Source organism: Sorex araneus, chromosome 3 (assembly GCF_027595985.1).
Source record: "Sorex araneus isolate mSorAra2 chromosome 3, mSorAra2.pri, whole genome shotgun sequence".
Classification (NCBI taxonomy): domain Eukaryota; kingdom Metazoa; phylum Chordata; class Mammalia; order Eulipotyphla; family Soricidae; genus Sorex; species Sorex araneus.
Window position 1 is genome coordinate 237,525,671 of NC_073304.1, and position 16,701 is coordinate 237,542,371.

The window sequence follows — 16,701 nt, forward strand, 5'->3', positions numbered from 1 at the left end:
GGGTCCCGCCTGCCGCCCCAGCAGGAGTTATTCCCCGCATCCTCCTCCTCCCCTCCCCCTTCCTCCTCCTCCTGCCCCTCCTCCTCCACCCCTGTTTCCCCCTCCTCCTCCTCCTCCTCCTGCCCCTCCTCCTCCCTTCCCCTGCCTCCCCTTCCTCCTCCTCCCCCTCTCTCCCCCTCCCCCTCCTCCCCCTCCCCCCTCCTCCTCCTGCCTCCTCCTCCTCCTGCCCCCCTCCCTCCTCCCCTCCTCCTCCTCCTCCTCCTCCTCCCCCTCTCTCCCCCTCCCCCTCCCCCTCCTTCTCCTTCTCCTTCTCCTTCTCCTCTTCCTCCTCCTCTTCCTCCTCCTCTTCCTCGCAGCTCTCCTGGCTCTCTCCTGCCTCCTCACAGGCACAGGCCGGGATGGGCTCCCTGAATCCATTGTCCTTCCCTGCAGAGCCTGGGGGTGGGGGGCAGAGGGGGCGAGAGTGGAAGGTCCCCCAGCCTTCACGGGGGCCTTCCTGGTTGGTTAGACTCTTGTGACCAAGGGTCCCAGGGCCAGGCCAGCGTCTGCCTTGATCCTGAGGCCGCAGGGGGTTGGTCCAGAGCCCCTCTGTGCTGACCAGCCCTCCCAGGATGTGGTCCCTGCAGGCCCCAGCGGCCGGAGATGTCCGCACCGGACAGTGGGGACCCTCAGCCTCTGGGGGCTGCGGGGACGGGGGTAGCTTCCCGGTCTATGGACTCGGCTGGGCTGCGGCCAGCTGCGGCTGTCTCCCTACGGCCGTCCCGCCAGCACCTACACAGAACCCCGCCCTGGCCCTTGTGGGGGCCCAAGGCGCCCCTACTCACCTGCTCCCAGCGGAGACTCCCAGTCAGGAGCAAGACCTGGAGCAGTGACCCCGGGGAGCAGCGGGCAGGACGGTGTGGGAGGGGTTTCCATCTCCGTAAGCGGCAGCCACGGCCCAAGTTTCCGGGGAGAGAAGCAGATAGGGGGTGTCCTCCTCCCCCCAGGCCCAGAGGAGATGGGGTGCAGAGACCCCGAGGCCGCACAGCTGTGCTGGCCCCTGCCGGGCCCCAGGCGGCCGGCGGGCGTGGGGGTTGAGGGTTGGGGCCCCTGGGTCCCGCCTGTTCTGTAGAGGTTCTTGGGACGAGATTCACGTCATGGAAATGGGCCATTTACAAGAGGAGTGACAGTCCCGTGGGCATGGTGCGTGCGCCATTCTGGGTACCACCGACGCCAGTGCCAGGGCTGCAGCTCAGGACGTGGGGCCCAGAGATGCTGAATGCCCCGGCCAGCAGCCACCCCGGTCACCCCCAGCCCGGTCACCCCAGCCCGGTCAGCCCCAGCCCGGTCCCCCAGCCCGGTCAGCCCCAGCCCGGCCAGCACCAATAGTTGGTCTCTAGATTCACAGAGGGGCCGGGACATCTCTTGGCGGCTGAGCCCGAGACGGTCACCCTCATGTCCTGCTTTTGTGCTTCACCCACACTTGGCCCCCGGCCAGAGCTTCCTTAGCTGGAGCTGAATACAGCCGGGACACCGACGGGGCCTCAAGCTCTTGGGGACGCGCCTGTGGGGGCGGGGGCTTCGTCCCCCAGGGGGACTGCGTCTAGACATGGAACCACGAGAAGCCCCAGTGCCCAGGACAGCGTCAGCCTCTTGGCGGGTGCGGGTGGTGAATCCCCCCGCATGCGGCCCGCCATCTCCTTCCTGTGTCCTTCCTGAGACCCTTCTCGGAAAGGGCAGGTGCCAGATGGAGAGAGGGACCTCGTCCGGCTTATTTTTAAAAAGTTATTATTTTTTTATTTTAATTTTATTTATTTATTTTTTTGCATCACACCCGGCAATGCTCAAGGGTCACTCCTGGCTTTGCACTCACGAATTACTCCTGGCAGTGCTCGGGGGACGATATGGGATGCTGGGGATTGAACCCGGGTCGGCCGCGTGCAAGGCAAACACCCTCCCCGCTGTGCTATCGCTCCAGCCCCAAGTTATTATTTTTTTAATTTTTAAATTTTTTTTCTTTTTGGGTCACACCTGGCGATGCACAGGGGTCACTCCCAGCTCATGCACTTAGGAATCACCCCTGGAGGTGCTCAGCTCAGGGGACCATATGGGATGCTGGGATTCGAACCGGGGTCAGCTGCGTGCAAGGCAAACGCCCTACCTGCTGTGCTATCACTCCAGCCCCAATTTTTAAATTTTTTAAAAAAATTTTTGGTCATACCCCAGCAGTGCTCCGGGGCAACTCCTGGCTCATGCACTCAGGAATCACTCCTGGCGGTGCTCAGGGGACCCTATGGGATGCTGGGAATCGAACCCGGGTTGGCCTCGTGCACAGCAAACGCCCCACCCGCTGTGCTATCGCTCCAGCCCCAACTTTATTTATTTGTTTATTTATTTATCCCACCAGCGGGTAGGGTGCTCACCTTGCACTCGAACCCAGGCTCAATCCCTGGCATCCCGTGTGGCCCCCAAGCAGAAACAGGATAAGTCCTGGGGGTCGCTGGGTGTGGCCCCAAAACAACAAACATTTATTTAATTAAGACACCTCTAAGTTAATAGTGGAGTTGTTTCAGGCATACAGAGCTCCGACGCCAGCAATCCCACCGCCAGGAGACCTTCCCTCCGCCAACACACCCCCAGCCCCCTTGGCAGGCACATACACAGTGACTTAATATGCTTGTTCCAACAAAACTGAGATGATGGCAAATGGAATTATCAAAAATAATAAAAGTCCATTTGCGGTGTTTGATTGCTATATAAACTTAACCTACGTAAATAAAGAAATTAAAATGATGTAATACAATATAATACCTATCCTCATTTACATAAGTTTTCAGACTTTCAACTCTCGAGTCTAGATGTATTACATTAAATTTTATTTTGTACTTGGATCTTATTGGGCTAATTATCATGACTTCTCTGTCATATGTAAAACAAAAAAATTCTACATTAATATATTTTAGAGTTCCAACAAAATAGGTAAAACCTACAAATGTTAAATTTAGTAAGAGTGAAGAGAAATAAGAAAATTTAAACGGGAAACTCTGAATAGGCCTATAAAAGTACAAAGTGTTTTATCAGAAGAAAGGGAGTATTGGTTTTATATTACAAATATCATAGATACTTCTTAGGTGTCTAAGTTAATAAGTAAAAGACTGCAATAAAAAATCTCTGGATGAGGAGGCCAGAGCAATAGCACAGCGGGGAGGGCGTTTGCCTTGCACACAGTCGACCTGGTTTTGATCCCTGGCATCCCATATGGTCTCCCCAGCACCACCAGGAGTAATTCCTGAGTGCAGAGCCAGGAGTAACCCCTGTGCATCGCCAGGTGTGACCCAAAAAGAAAAAAAATTCTCTGGATGTGGGGCTGGAGCGATAGCACAGCGGGGAGGGTGTTTGCTTTGCATGAGGCTGACCCTGGTTCGATTCCCAGCATCCCGTAGGTGCCCCGAGCACCGCCAGGAGAATGCCACGAGTAAGTCCTATGCATCACCAGGTGTGACCCAAAAAGAAAAAATATCTCTGGATGTGAGAAATTGATCAGACAGAAAATAATTGATATAAATGAGACTTTAATTCACTATTGAAAATGCATAAATCCCTTAACAAGCTGGAATGAACACCCCGTTCTTAATCTAGCAGCGGACAACCCAACCCATCATCGGGAGAACCGACCCGTGCCACAGGTGGGATGTTTGTCCTGTCCTTTAGAGAAGCTCCTTGAGCACCTCTTGCAAAACTGGTTTCTCACCTCGAGTGCTGGGGGAGAAGCCGGCTGGGACAGAGAAGGGACGAAGGTAGCTAAAAAGATCCCTCTGGATAAGAACTGCGCTCTGGGGCTGGAGCCATAGCCCAGCGGGGAGGGCATTTGCCTTTCACACAGCCGACCCGGGTTCGATTCCCAGCATCCCATAGGGTCCCCTGAGCACCGCCAGGAGTAATTCCTGAGTGCAGAGCCAGGAGTAACCCCTGAGCATAACCGGGTGTGACCCAAAAAGCAAAAACAAAAAACAAAACAGAGGCCGGAGCAATAGCACAGAGGGGAGGGCGTTTGCCTTGCACGTGGCCGACCCGGGTTCAATCCCCGGCATCCCATAGGGTCCCCCAAGCTCTGCCAGGAGTAATTCCTGAGTGCAGAGCCAGGAGTAACCCCTGAGCATTGCTGGGTGTGACCCCAAAAGCAAAAAAAAAAAAAAAAAGAACTGTGCTCTGAAATTCAGGCGGCAAAGGGGCGAGCATGATAACCTCAGTACCTGCACTGCAAACCATGATGGCCAGGAGGAGTGAGAGAGAGAGAGAGAGAGAGAGAGAGAGAGAGAGAGAGAGACAGAGACAGAGACAGAGACAGAGACAGAGACAGAGACACAGAGAGAAAGACAGAGCAGAGAAGTGTTTGTGGAAGAGGCCGTCGGGGGGCGGGGGTGACTGGGGGGAAACGGGACGTTGGTGGTGGGAAATGCGCACTGGTGGAGAGGCTGGCGTGGGTCGGGCGTTGCAACATTGTATGACGGAAACCCAGCCATTAGCAGCTTCACAGCCTCATAACTGTATCTCACAGTGACTCAATGAAAGGAAGAAGGAAGCAAGCGTACTGTTCAAATTGAAAAATCCATATACTGGGAAAGCCAAGTCTGGGTTCTGAGTTCCCTAGGCTGTGTCCTCTGCCACATGCCTTCAAATCTGATGATCATCTAGTTGCAATTTTGTTTGTTTATTTGTTTGGTTTTTGTTTGGGGGTCACACTTGGTGATGCTTAGGGGTTGCTCCTGGTGGTGCTGGGGGGGCATATGAGGTGCCCAGAATGGAACCCGGGTGGGCAGCGTGCAAGGCAAATGCCCTACCCACTATGCTATCCCTCTGGTCCCAGCTTAGAGTACTCTCGGCGCAGTGCTCTTTTTGTTGTTTTTGTGTCCGGCCTCCACTCCCTCCTGTCTGCGGCCCTTCCATGGGCCAGCGTCGAGTGTCTGGCTTCTCCCTGCGTGCGCGCCCCGGGCCTTGCTGCCTTTGCTCGTGGCCACTGAGCGTGCGTGTCCCGGCCGCCCCGCGTCCGCCTGTGCCGCCACCCTCCCGGCCTCCTGTCCTCTGGGCGCTCCTTCACCGGGACGTTCCCGGGCTGGCTTCAGCGTCCCCCGGCCCTGAGGGCCTGTGCTGACTCCCCGTTTCCTCCCGAGCGCACCCCAGCTCCTGGCTGTGCTGCTCGTTTCTTTTCAGGCTTTCCCGGTTCCTATTATTTCCGAGGGTTCCTCCACCTCGTCCTGGAGCTTCCGATTCTCACCCGGGACTCTCTGCCGGGACTCGGGCTCCCTCCCGCCCCCGCCCTGTCACGCTTCCCTGTTTCTGCTTTCCCTGATGCCCCTGAAGTCTCCGCCTGAGCGTTGGTGCTGGGGTGGGCTTCCCTGTGTCTCCCCACCGGTGTTTAGGGCTCCTGCCCCGGAGCGAGTCGGCCGCTGGACCCCCGGAAGATGCTGAGGGGGGCGGCAGGGCTGCCCGTCCTCACTGAGGACAGGAAGGGTCATTGCGGTGTGTCACTTCTGGAGCTGCGCCCCTGGCTGTGGCGGGTCGGGGGGCTCCAGGGACCCAGAAGGGAGGGAGGGAGGGGCTCTGCCTCTGGTTCCGGCAGGGCCAGTGGTCTCGGGACTCTCCGTCTCCCCTGGACGCGTGGGCAGCTCGCAGAGGTCAGGAGCGGGATCCTGAGGTACATGGGGGAGGGGAGCCGCCCCCACGCCAAGCCCCCTCACCTCACTGACCGTTTGGTAAAGACCCCATGAGGGGCACAGCTGGGCACTGTGGGGGCAGGGTCCAGGCGCCCCTGGGGACCCTCGGGGTGGGCGGGGAAGGACCTTCCTCGGCGATGTCCCCGCCGTCTGCTCCAGCAGGTGTTCACAGGATGTCTCCGAGTCTGGGGTCCCGGAGGGTCCCAGTGGGAGCCGGGGAGCCTTCCCCTGGGCAGTGACTGTGCCCAGTGCCCCGTGGCCGTCAGCTGGCTGGACTCCGTATTTGGGTACATGAAGAGGGGTGGGGAGCATCCCTCAGGGCCCCCCAGACGCTTAGGGTTCCCCTACCCAGAGGGCATCTGGGCCCCGGGGGCCGAAGCCCACGCCCTGCCTGCAGGCTGTCCACTCGTCCCGCCGCGAGCCCAGTGTCCTTCCCGGTGCCCGGGAGCCCCCCGTGTTTGACAGGCTCAGAGCGGCCTGCGGGGGGCCCCGGTGGGCTGAGGGCGCCCCGAGGGGCCACAGGACGTGCTCGGAGAAACTTCCTTCCAGGGAAGCAGCTCGCTGGCCGCGCCTGGTGTCCCCTGGCCAGCAGCCGCTCCCCAGGAGCCGGGACTCCCCGTGCGGGTGGTGGCCTCGCGGCCAGAAGCGATGTGCCTCAGTGGCCGCCCCGAAGAAGCACAATGAGGCCTTTTTTTTGAATTCAATTAAGCATTTGCCTACTGCGACTCTTCATTCATTGCAAATTGTCTCAGTAAATAATCTTCATCAAAAGTCAGAACCAATCCCCATTAGTTGTTTAGATTAATTAATGGGTCCCCCCGGAGCCCCCCAAATGAATTCAATTTGAACGTCAACAACTCGGAGATGGAGCTTCCCAGGTTGGCATTAAGACAATATTAAACCTGCAATAAGTCACATTTAAAATGTTAATTCAGAGGAGCTCTCCATTTAGCGCATTTAATTAAATCCTTAAACAAACGGCATGGTTCAGGACCAGATGGTTCCGGGCTGCGCGAGCGCGCCGTGCAGATAACCAGGATATACGGACTCATAAAGCCTGACCTCGGCTCGGGCGGGACCCGCTCAGACAGCGGCTTAATCACGTTAACCCGCTCCCCGCCTCGGAGCAGCTCCGAGGAAACGGGCCTTTTCCAGCCCGAGATTCTTTTCAACTCCACTATATTAATTTTTGAGCCAAATACAGACTCGCCAGGAAAATTGAAGCTAATGTAACGAGAGGACGCCACGCGGCCTTAATATTCTGCGGGGATTACGGACTCCCCTGGAAATACGTCCTGCAAATGTCACCGGCTCGGCGTGGATTTGGGGGGATTGGTGGAGGGATGAAGCTGCCGAGGGGTCCCTGCTCTGCTCTGTCCCCTCCTGCCCTGGGCTTAAAGACCCCCCACGGGGCGGGAAAGATGGGGGGGGGCAGCTGCGGGACAGCCGTGATCTGCCCTGCGTGGCTCGAGGATTCCACGGCTCAGCCTTGGCGCTGCCCCTCTGAGCGGCCCAGGAGGAGGGGAGGCACTTCCTCCCCCACCCCTGCCCGGGACCCTGTCACCCGCCGCCCCATGCGCCCTAAATCTCTCAGTCCCCTAGGAAATGCCCCTCACCTCACGCAGCGCCCAAGCCCGAGGCCCCCCCCCCCGCCCGTATGGGGCCCAGGGGAGCCCAGAGGGGCCAGGGGGCCTGGCATTGCTGTGGTCTGAGTCACAGGGGAGCCCTCACGTCCCCCGGGAGAGGCAGGGGCGCCCGTCCCAGGGCCCAGGTCTCTGGCAGGGAGGCTGACCCTTGAGCACTTGTGGGAGCGGAGGCAGTGCTCGGGGGTCACTCCTGGCTCTGCACTCAGGCATCACTCCCGGCGGTGCTCGGGGGAACAGACGTACGGGATGCCGGGGATCGAACCCGGGCCCCCTCTGTGCCCTGCTGTGGCTCCCTCCCTGGTCGTTTCTTTCCCACCTGAGCTGAGTGGGAAGGCATCTGACTGTCGCCTGCTGTCCCTTCCATGGGCGAGGACGGAGCTCGGGCGGTCCTGGTGCTGGCCGCCTGCATTTTCCTTCTCTCAGCGCTCAGCGAGGCAGGGGGCCTCTGGGTCAGCCGTGCCTGGGCTCCGGCCACTCGGCCCGGCTCTGGCAGACGTGCTCTGGCCCCAGTACCCGCGGGCATCGGGCACACGAGGGCTCTCGGGAGGCAAGGCTCCCCAGGCTCCGCTCAGAAAACACAGACGCGGCTCTCGGGCTGCAGGGACGGCTGGATCCAGGGGCTCCAAGGGCCGGGTCCCGCTCGCGTGCCTCTGTTCACCTTTGCGGGAGCTTCAGTCCCTGTCCCGGGCCTCAGACCTCACCGTCTGGCAGGCCCAGGCTCTGCTCTTCCCGACAGCGACTGCTCCACCAGGGGATCTGTTGGGGGCAGAGCCCCGGAGCCCACGCCCAGAGGGCAGCCAGGACCAGCTTCAGCCGCGTGCACGGGCCAGCCAGGACCATAGCCAGGTTTCTGTGTGTCTGTGTGTGTGTGTGTGACGGTGTCTGTGTGTGTCTGTGAGTGTTTCTATGTGTGTGTGGGGGTATGTGTATCTGAGTGTGTCTGTGTGTGTTGGTGTGTGTATCTAAATGTCTGTGTGTTTCTGTGTGTGTGTCTGTGTGTGTGTGTTTCTGTGTGTCTGTGTGTGTGTGTGTGACGGTGTCTGTGTGTGTCTGTGGGGGGGTATGTGTGTCTGAGTGTGTTGGTGTGTGTGTCTAATGTGTCTGTGCGTCTGTGTGTTTCTGTGTGTCTGTGTGTGTGTCTCTGTGTGTCTTTGTGTGTTTCTATGTGTGTGTGGGGTATGTGTGTCTGAGTGTCTGTGTCTGTGTGTGTTGGTGTGTGTGTCTAATGTGTCTGTGTGTTTCTGTGCATGTGTCTATATGTGTTTCTGTGTGTCTGTGTGTGTTTCTATGTGTGTGGGGGTATCTGTGTCTGAGTGTGTCTGTGTGTGTTGGTGTGTGTGTCTAATGTGTCTGTGTGTTTCTATGTGTATGTCTATATGTGTTTCTGTGTGTCTGTATGTGTTTCTGTGTGTCTGTGTGTGTCTTTGTCTGTGTGTCTGTATGTGTTTCTGTGTGTCTGTGTGTGTCTTTGTGTGTCTGTGTGTTTCTGTGTGTCTGTGTGTGTGTTTCTGTGCATCTATGTGTCTCTGTGTGTCTGTGTGTGTCTTTGTCTGTGTGTCTGTGTGTTTTTGTGTGTCTGTGTGTTTGTGTGTGTCTGTGTGTGTGTCTCTGTGTGTCTCTATGTGTCTCTGTGTGTCTCTGTGTGTCTGTGTGTGTGCTGGGGGGTGCTCAGGGCTCACTCCTGGTGGGGCTCAGGGGGCCCTAGGAGGTGCCTGGCGTGGAGCTGGGGGGCTGTGGGGCAGACAGATTTTGCCCCCTGCTTGCTCTCAGCCTTGGCCAAGCCCCGGGCGTGTCCTGACAGCGGGGGCTGTGGGGGCCGTGGGTGGGTCTGGCCGTGCAGACAGCCCGAGAGTGTCGCTCTGTGCCCAGTGGGGCCCCGCGGGGCTGCAGCGGAGCAGAGGGGCCCCTTGTGGTCTTGGAGACCCCTGGGGGCCAGAGCCGGTGCCGGTGTCCCGCCGGCTGTCACCCAGGGACCCGCGTCGCTGGTGACCCCAGAGTGTCGCCTCGGCAGGGGCGAGCGGGGCCGTGCGGGCGCAGATTAATGGGTCTCTAATATTCCTAATCTAATCACTCTTCCTGCCGCAGCAGCTAATCATGGTCTGGGGCGCGAGGGCGCTCCCCTAATCAAGGTCGCACTTAACAGGCGGGGGCCGTGAGGGACGGGAGGAGACGCTACGGGCTGCTCGGAGCCTCTTCCACCCGAGCACTGCGGCGGGTCCCTGAGGGGCAGAGGGAGGCGGCGCGAGGGAGGCCTGAACCCGCCACCCGCAGCCTCCACACAGCCACGGTCTGCGGCTTCTCGCCCTCCTGTCTGTTCCTTGTGCCACACCCGGCTCTGTGCTCAGGCATCACTCCCGACTGTGCTCAGGGCTGACTCCTGATGCTGTGCTCAGGGCTGACTCCTGATGCTGTGCTCAGGGCTGACTCCTGGCTCTGTGCTCAGGGCTGACTCCCGGCTTTGTGCTCAGAACTCACTCCTGGCTCTGTGCTCAGACATCACTCCTGACTGTGCTCAGGGTTGACTCCTGGCTCTGTGCTCAGGGCTGACTCCTGGCTCTGTGCTCAGGCATCACTCCTGCTCTGTGCTCAGGGCTGACTCCCGGCTCTGTGCTCAGGCATCACTCCTGCTCTGTGCTCAGGGCTGACTCCCGGCTTTGTGCTCAGAACTCACTCCTGGCTCTGTGCTCAGGGCTGACTCCTGGCTCTGTGCTCAGGGCTCACTCCTGGTGGGCTCAGGGGACCTGTAGGGTGCCAGGGCTTGTCCCCGGGCCAGTTGTGCACAGGCCCAGTGCACTCCCTGCTATGCTGTCACTCTTCTTGCTTGGTTTTGGGGCCACGCATGGCTGGGGTCATTCCAGAGGCTCCCGCAGGGCTGTGCGGTGCTGGGGATCAAGCCAGGCGCCCCCCTGCTGGCCTCGCTGACCGTCTCTCTCTCTCTCTCTCTCTCTCTTAAAGGGAGGTGGAGCCCCCCGGGGTGTCCCCAACAAGGTGTCCCCAACTTCCTGCATCCCGAGGCTGTGGGGGGTCCGTAGCCGAGGGGCCTCAGAGGGGCTTGTAGAGAGGCGCTGGGGACCAGAGGGCCGGAGCCACGGCCGGGACGCCTGCGGGGGCAGGCCCTGGCCTCAGGCACGGGCACAGCTCTGTCCAGAGCCCGCGCAGGGGCCCCAGGTGACCGGGCGGGGGGGGCGGCAGTGAGGTCTGGGGTCCCCGCCGAGCTGGTGTGGACGTGGACAGGGCCTCGACCCGCAGGCCGCGTGAGTCCCGTCCGCCAAATAAGGAAATAAGTAAAATGGCTGATCACTGAAACATGCTCCTTTTATTCTAGAAACAGTGCTCACAGACCTTCCACACACACTCAGAGTTGCTGCCCGGACAGCTGCAAGCGGGCACAGCTGGAAGAGGCACTGGGGCCGTGCAGGGCGGAGGGGCTGCAGGGAGGAGGAGGTGCGGGGGCAGCTGCCACGTGGGGGTGGGCCCTGGAGCCCCCAGGACCCCCGTTGTGTGGCTGCCTTCCCGTGAGGCCCCGTCCTTCCCACAGGCTCTGAGTCTCTCCAGTGTCCGAGAGCCCGGACAGACAGACGGACAGACGGAGTGTCTCCCGGGGGCCTCACAGCCGGCGCCCTGACCCCACCAGCCGGCCTGGTCTCGCTCCTTCCTGGCCTTGTTGGGGTGAGACCGAGCCAAGGGTCCGGAGACCCCAACCGGCAGACGTGGGCCCAGGAGCGGGAGCGGGGCAGGGGTCCTGCTCACCCCGCCTGCCCCCAGCGCCCACGCCTGCTGGCCCAGGACTCCCCCCCCCACCTCCCCCTTCTTCCCTCCAACCCCCTCCCCGCTCCACCCCACTCCCCCCTCTGCCCAACGCGGCCTCAGGGCCCGGAGCCGCTGGGAACTGAGCTGGGCGGGCACCAAGAGGGCCCGGGAAGGGGGAAGGGGAGCTGCCTGGACGTCAGAACCTTCCAGAATGGCTGGCAGGGCCTGCTGGGCGTGCCCTGGGCTCACCGCTGTCCCCTCACCCCGAAAGGGTGCCCCTGCCAGCCTGGACTGGTGCTGGACCCCATAGCCCCGCCCCTCCTGTCTCAGAGCCCTGCCCCTCCCTGTCCCAGAGCCCCGCCCTCCCTGTCTCAGAGCCCCGCCCTCCCTGTCCCAGAGCCCCGCCCCTCCCAGCCCCAGAGCCCCGCCCTCCCTGCCCCAGAGCCCCGCCCCTCCCTGCCCCAGAGCCCCGCCCTCCCTGCCCCAGAGCCCCGCCCCTCCCTGCCCCAGAGCCCCGCCCTCCCTGTCCCAGAGCCCCGCCCCTCCCTGCCCCAGAGCCCCGCCCTCCCTGCCCCAGAGCCCCGCCCCTCCCTGCCCCAGAGCCCCGCCCTCCCTGTCCCAGAGCCCAGCACCCCCCATGCAGACCAGGGATTGGGGCCCGGGAACAAAAGTTGGGGGATGTGGCTGTCGCGGGACGCCCCTCCCCAGACAGGCCCTCTCTCGGCCTCCCAGGACGGAAGGTGCAGCCGCCCCCTCCCTCGTGCCCGTGGGGCTCAGGCTGCTGCCGGCTGGACCCTGAACCCCTTGGCTAGGGCAGCTCAGAGCATCTTCCACCTGCGTTTCTCTCGCCCGGTGCCAGCCTGAGGGGGTGGCTCACTCCCCCACCTGGGGGCAGGGCCAGACCACCCACGGAGCCAGGCTGGCAGGACGCCCCCACCCCCCACCAGCAGGGCCCCCAAGGGAGGCTCAGCTCCCCACCCCCAGCCTGGAGACCCCGGCCCCTCGCTCCACTGCTCACAGCCAGCAGTTGCCATGGCGACAAGTTCAGGCTGCAGTTTCTATCAGTGATGCCAGAACATTCCCGAATCAGCTGGGGTGGGAAGGAACCTCTGGTCCCCCTGCAGAGGTGAGTGGGGGGGGCGGGGGCCACAGGGCCGGGGCTCCTGGTCATCACAGCCCCGGCACGCCCGCCCCCAGGATTCCGCCCTCCGCGGGAGGCGAACAGAAGCTGTTTCGGGAGCACAAGAAACCCCTGGGCTGGGGGCTGGGCCTGTGAGCTGAGCAGTGCGTGTGCGTGTGAGTGTGTGTGCATGTGCGTGTGTGCATGCACACATGTGTGCATATGTGTGCACGTGCACATGTGCATGTGTGTGCGTGCATGTATGCATGCATGTGCACATGGGTGCACATGGGTGCCTGTGTGCATGCATGTGCACGTGTGTGCATGTGTGTGCATGTGTGTTTCATCTCTCATCTATGTTTAGAATCGCACCCGCAGACCCCAGCCCCGAGTGAGGAGCGGGTGCGTCTTCCCCTGGGCTCTGACCCGCCTGCAGTTCTGGGGTTCCGGTTCCCTGTTCCCTGCTGGCCCCGCAGAGCGGAGCCCTGGACCCCGTGTGACCCGCCCCGGACACCTCCCGGCCCTGCGAGGGTCCCTGGGGTCAGCTCCTGCCTCGCAGAGGTCGGGGTGCGAGCACAGGCCTGGGGCCCGTCAGAGGAAGGGGGTGTGGGGCCGGGCAGGCTGGGGTGACAGCGCCCAGGACGTTACTGGTGTCTGCTCGAGCAAATCGATGAGCCACGGGACACAGTGCGACAGTGGTGCCCGCGGTGCTGCGGGCCTGTGTCCAGAGACTCCGAGGCCCTGGCCAGCGTCGGGAGCTGCCCCTGAAGTGTCTCTGCGGGGGACGGGCGCCGTGTCGGGCCAGCGGGGCCCTGGCACCGCACGCGGGAGGGGCCTGCCCGGCTCCGCGTCCAGGGTGAGCGGCCTGCGCTGTGGTGGAATCTTCTGGAACACCCGGCCCGCTGGCCCTCGGACCGAGTCCTGCCCAGGGCAGGGGCCACTGCGGGAGGCGGCAGAGGGGGACGAGGGGCCCAGAGTGCCCCGGGCCTGGCGGGAGGGAGCGCGTGCGGCCGTAATCTATTTACCACACAATTTGTGTCACTTTGATAAGCGGCTGCTCCACGACCGCGTTTATTAGAATCAAGCGCGGCAGCTTCCAAGTCTCTCCAGAATTGTAATAAATGTTGGAAATTAGCCATTAGGCTGCTCGCCACGGCTCGCCTCCGAGGGCCTCTCGCACCGGCTCAGGGGCTCCGAGCCGGCAGGGAGCACTGGCCGCGGGGTGACCTCCTCTGCCCGCCCCGCCTCAGGGCCCCCCACGTCCTGCCCTTCCCTTGCTCTAACGGGGGTGGTTGGGGCTTGGGGAAAGGGGGTCCTCGGCAGAGGGGGGCCAGGACCAGGCCTGGCAGGGCGACCCCAGCCCAGAGCCACATTCAACGGGCCAGAGACGGGAACGGAGCATGAATGTGTGAGCAACGGCCGAGCCCGATGGGCAGGGCAGGGCCTGGGGGGCTGGGGGGCCGGCCGGATAGAGGCGAGAGGGGGGAAGGGGGAGGGCAGAGGGGGGAGGGGGCTGGGGGCCCTGCTCCATGGACGCTGTTCCTTCGTGGCTGATGCTCTTCCTCCCGCTGCCAGGCTCCCATTCCGTGGGCAAGGTGGCCCCCCTCCCCTCCTCTTCCCTCCCCTGCCCTCCCCTGCACCTCTCCTTTCCTCTCCCCTCCCCTCCCCTACCTTTTCCCTCCCTTCTCCTCTCCTCAGAATTTTCAGGGTCCAGGGTCTCCAACTCACTCTCAAGAGGGGCGGGGGAAAACGAATGTTCCTGACAGTGGAAAAACATGAACCCACATGAATGATGGATCCGACAAAGGGGGTCTTGACAGCAAATCTGGGGTTCTTTTTTTTTCTTTTTGGGTCACATTCGGCAATGCTCAGGGGTTACTCCTGACTCTGCACTCAGAAATTACTCCTGGTGGTGCTCGGGGGACCCTATGGGTTGCTGAGAATTGAACCTGGGGCGGCCACATGCAAGGCAAACGCCCTCCCCGCTGTGCTATCGCTCCAGCCCTCGCATACAAGGCTTAACCTGTAAGCACCTGTTAGTAATCTCTTATACAAGAGCTTAATGGCTCCATGGTGAGATAGAACAATCTTCACATACTTTCTTCTAAGGAAATCTTTTTTGATCATTCTTAGCAAATTATTCATAACAAGCAATACAAAATAAATTATTTAGGGCCTGTTATTGGGGCAGGCTTGGGTGATAGTTGGGAAAATTGGAAATAATGGTGGTGGGAAGGTATAATGGTGGCGGAATTGGTGTTGGAATATTAAATGCAATAAATCATCATGAACAACTTTGTAAAAAATAAAATAAAGAACAAATTAAGAATTAGAAAAATATGTGAGAGGAGATGTCAGCCTCGAGCAGGGGCAAGCTGACTCAGACCAAGGCGCCTCTGTTGTGGAAGCCAGCGCACCCCTCCCGCCAAGATGCAGCCAGGAGAAGCTTGGGGTCTGGTGAGTCTAGTGACCGGGGAATGCTGAGGGGAACACTGATGGGGGAATGCTGAGGGGAAACTGAGGGGAACACTGAGGCAAATGCTGAGGGGAACACTGAGGGGAACACAGAGAGGAACACTGAGGGAACACTGAGGGAAAAGATGAGGGGAACACTGAGGGAATGCTGAAGGGAACACTGAGGGGAATGATGAGGGGAATGAGAAGGAGAAGGGAACACTGAGAACACTGAGGGGAACGCTAAGGGGAACACTGAGGGAAACGCTGAGGGGAACGCTGAGGAGAACACAGGGGAACACTGAGGGAAATACTGAGGGAAACACTGAGGGAATGCTGAAGGGAACGCTGTGGGGAACACAGAGGGGAATGCTGAGGGGAACACTGAGGGGAATGATGAGGGGAACAGTGGAGGAATAGGGAACACTGAGAACACTGAGGGGAACGTTGAGGGGAACACTGAGGGGAACACTGACAGAAACGCTGAGGGGAGCACAGAGGGGAACACTGAGAACACTGAGGGGAACATTGAGGGGAATACTGAGGGGAACACTGAAGGGAACACTGAGGGGAAAGCTGAGGGAAACGCTGAGAACACTGAGGGGAACGCTGAGGGGACACTCTGTGCCCAGTTCTGGGGGGCTGGGTGAAGCCTGCCCTGAGACCCCCTTCCCCCCTCCACCTGTGACGCAGCCCCCGGGCCCCAGCCACCTTGTGAGCTGGACAGCACCAGCCATGATGACACCCGCCAGAACAACGGCAGCCATGACAGTGCTAGCGCCGCTCCTGCTTGCACGTCTCCGTTGCTGTGAGCGGGAAGGTCCTGGAGGGCACTAGTGTCCCTACAGCCCTGACAGCCCCGGAAAGGGGCCTTGTGGGTGCACACGCTCGGGGCCCCAGTGGGGGTCTCGAAACTTTCGGCCGTATTGTCTCTACTCTCGGGCTTTCCCGGCCAGCCCGGCGCCATCTCACTGCCTCGTGCTGTTCTGTTAAAGAGAAGAGCTGGTGACAGGCTGCACAAGGCACTCCGGGCTGGAGCCAGGCAGCTGTCAGGGGTAAGGAACGTGCCCTGCATGTGGCTGGCCCAGATATGGCTCCTGAGTGCCCCCAGGAGTGATCCCTGAGCACAGCGTCAGGAGTAAGCCCTGACACTTCTGGGTGTGGCTCAAAAATAAAGGAAACTTTAAAAATAAAATAAACAAGGGGCTGGAGCAATAGCACAGCGGGGAGGGCGTTTGCCTTGCACGCAGCCGACCCAGGTTTGATTCCCAGCACCGCCAGGGGTAATTCCTGAGTGTAGAGCCAGGAGTAAACCCTGTGCATCGCTGGGTATGACCCAAAAAGCAAAATAAAATAAAATAAAATAAACAAGAATAAATTAATTAAATAAAAAAATTAGGGGCTGGAGTGATATAGAGCAGCAGGTGAGGCGACCTTGCACATGGCCAACTAGGGTTGGAGCCCGGGACCCCATAGGGTTCCCCAAGCAACACCAGGAGTGATCCCTGAGCACTGCTGGGCGCGGGCACTTACGGGATGCCGGAGATGGAACCCGGGTCAGCAAGGCAAACGCCCTCCCTGCTGCCCTATGGCCCTGGCCTGCTCCCACCCTGAGTTAGAGCATCGTCCAGTGACACCCTGAGGCCGGGCTGGCGCCCATCCCCTCGCACCCTTGTGTCCCACGAGTGTCCCTTGCATGCTCAGCGCCCTCCACACGGAGACCTCCCTGCTTGCGGGGTTGCTGGTGGCCGCAAGGGCAGCTCTGCAGCCCGGCACACTGGGACGGGGACAGGGTTCCGGCAGGGTCAACTGTACCACGTGCTCTGGGTGCCCGAAGGTGTCATTCGCGTGGCATCCCCCCGTCCCTGTGGGAAGCGTGGCAGCCCTGAGGGCCAGACCGAGGCCTGGGGGGTCACTGTCAAGGGCTGGGGCTCAGGGAAGTCTCTGCACCATCCTGGGGGCTCTGTAAAGGTGGGGGAGTTGGGAGTCGTGAGCACTTAGTATCTGCTCGGTAAACTCAGGCGAGTAACTGGGCGGG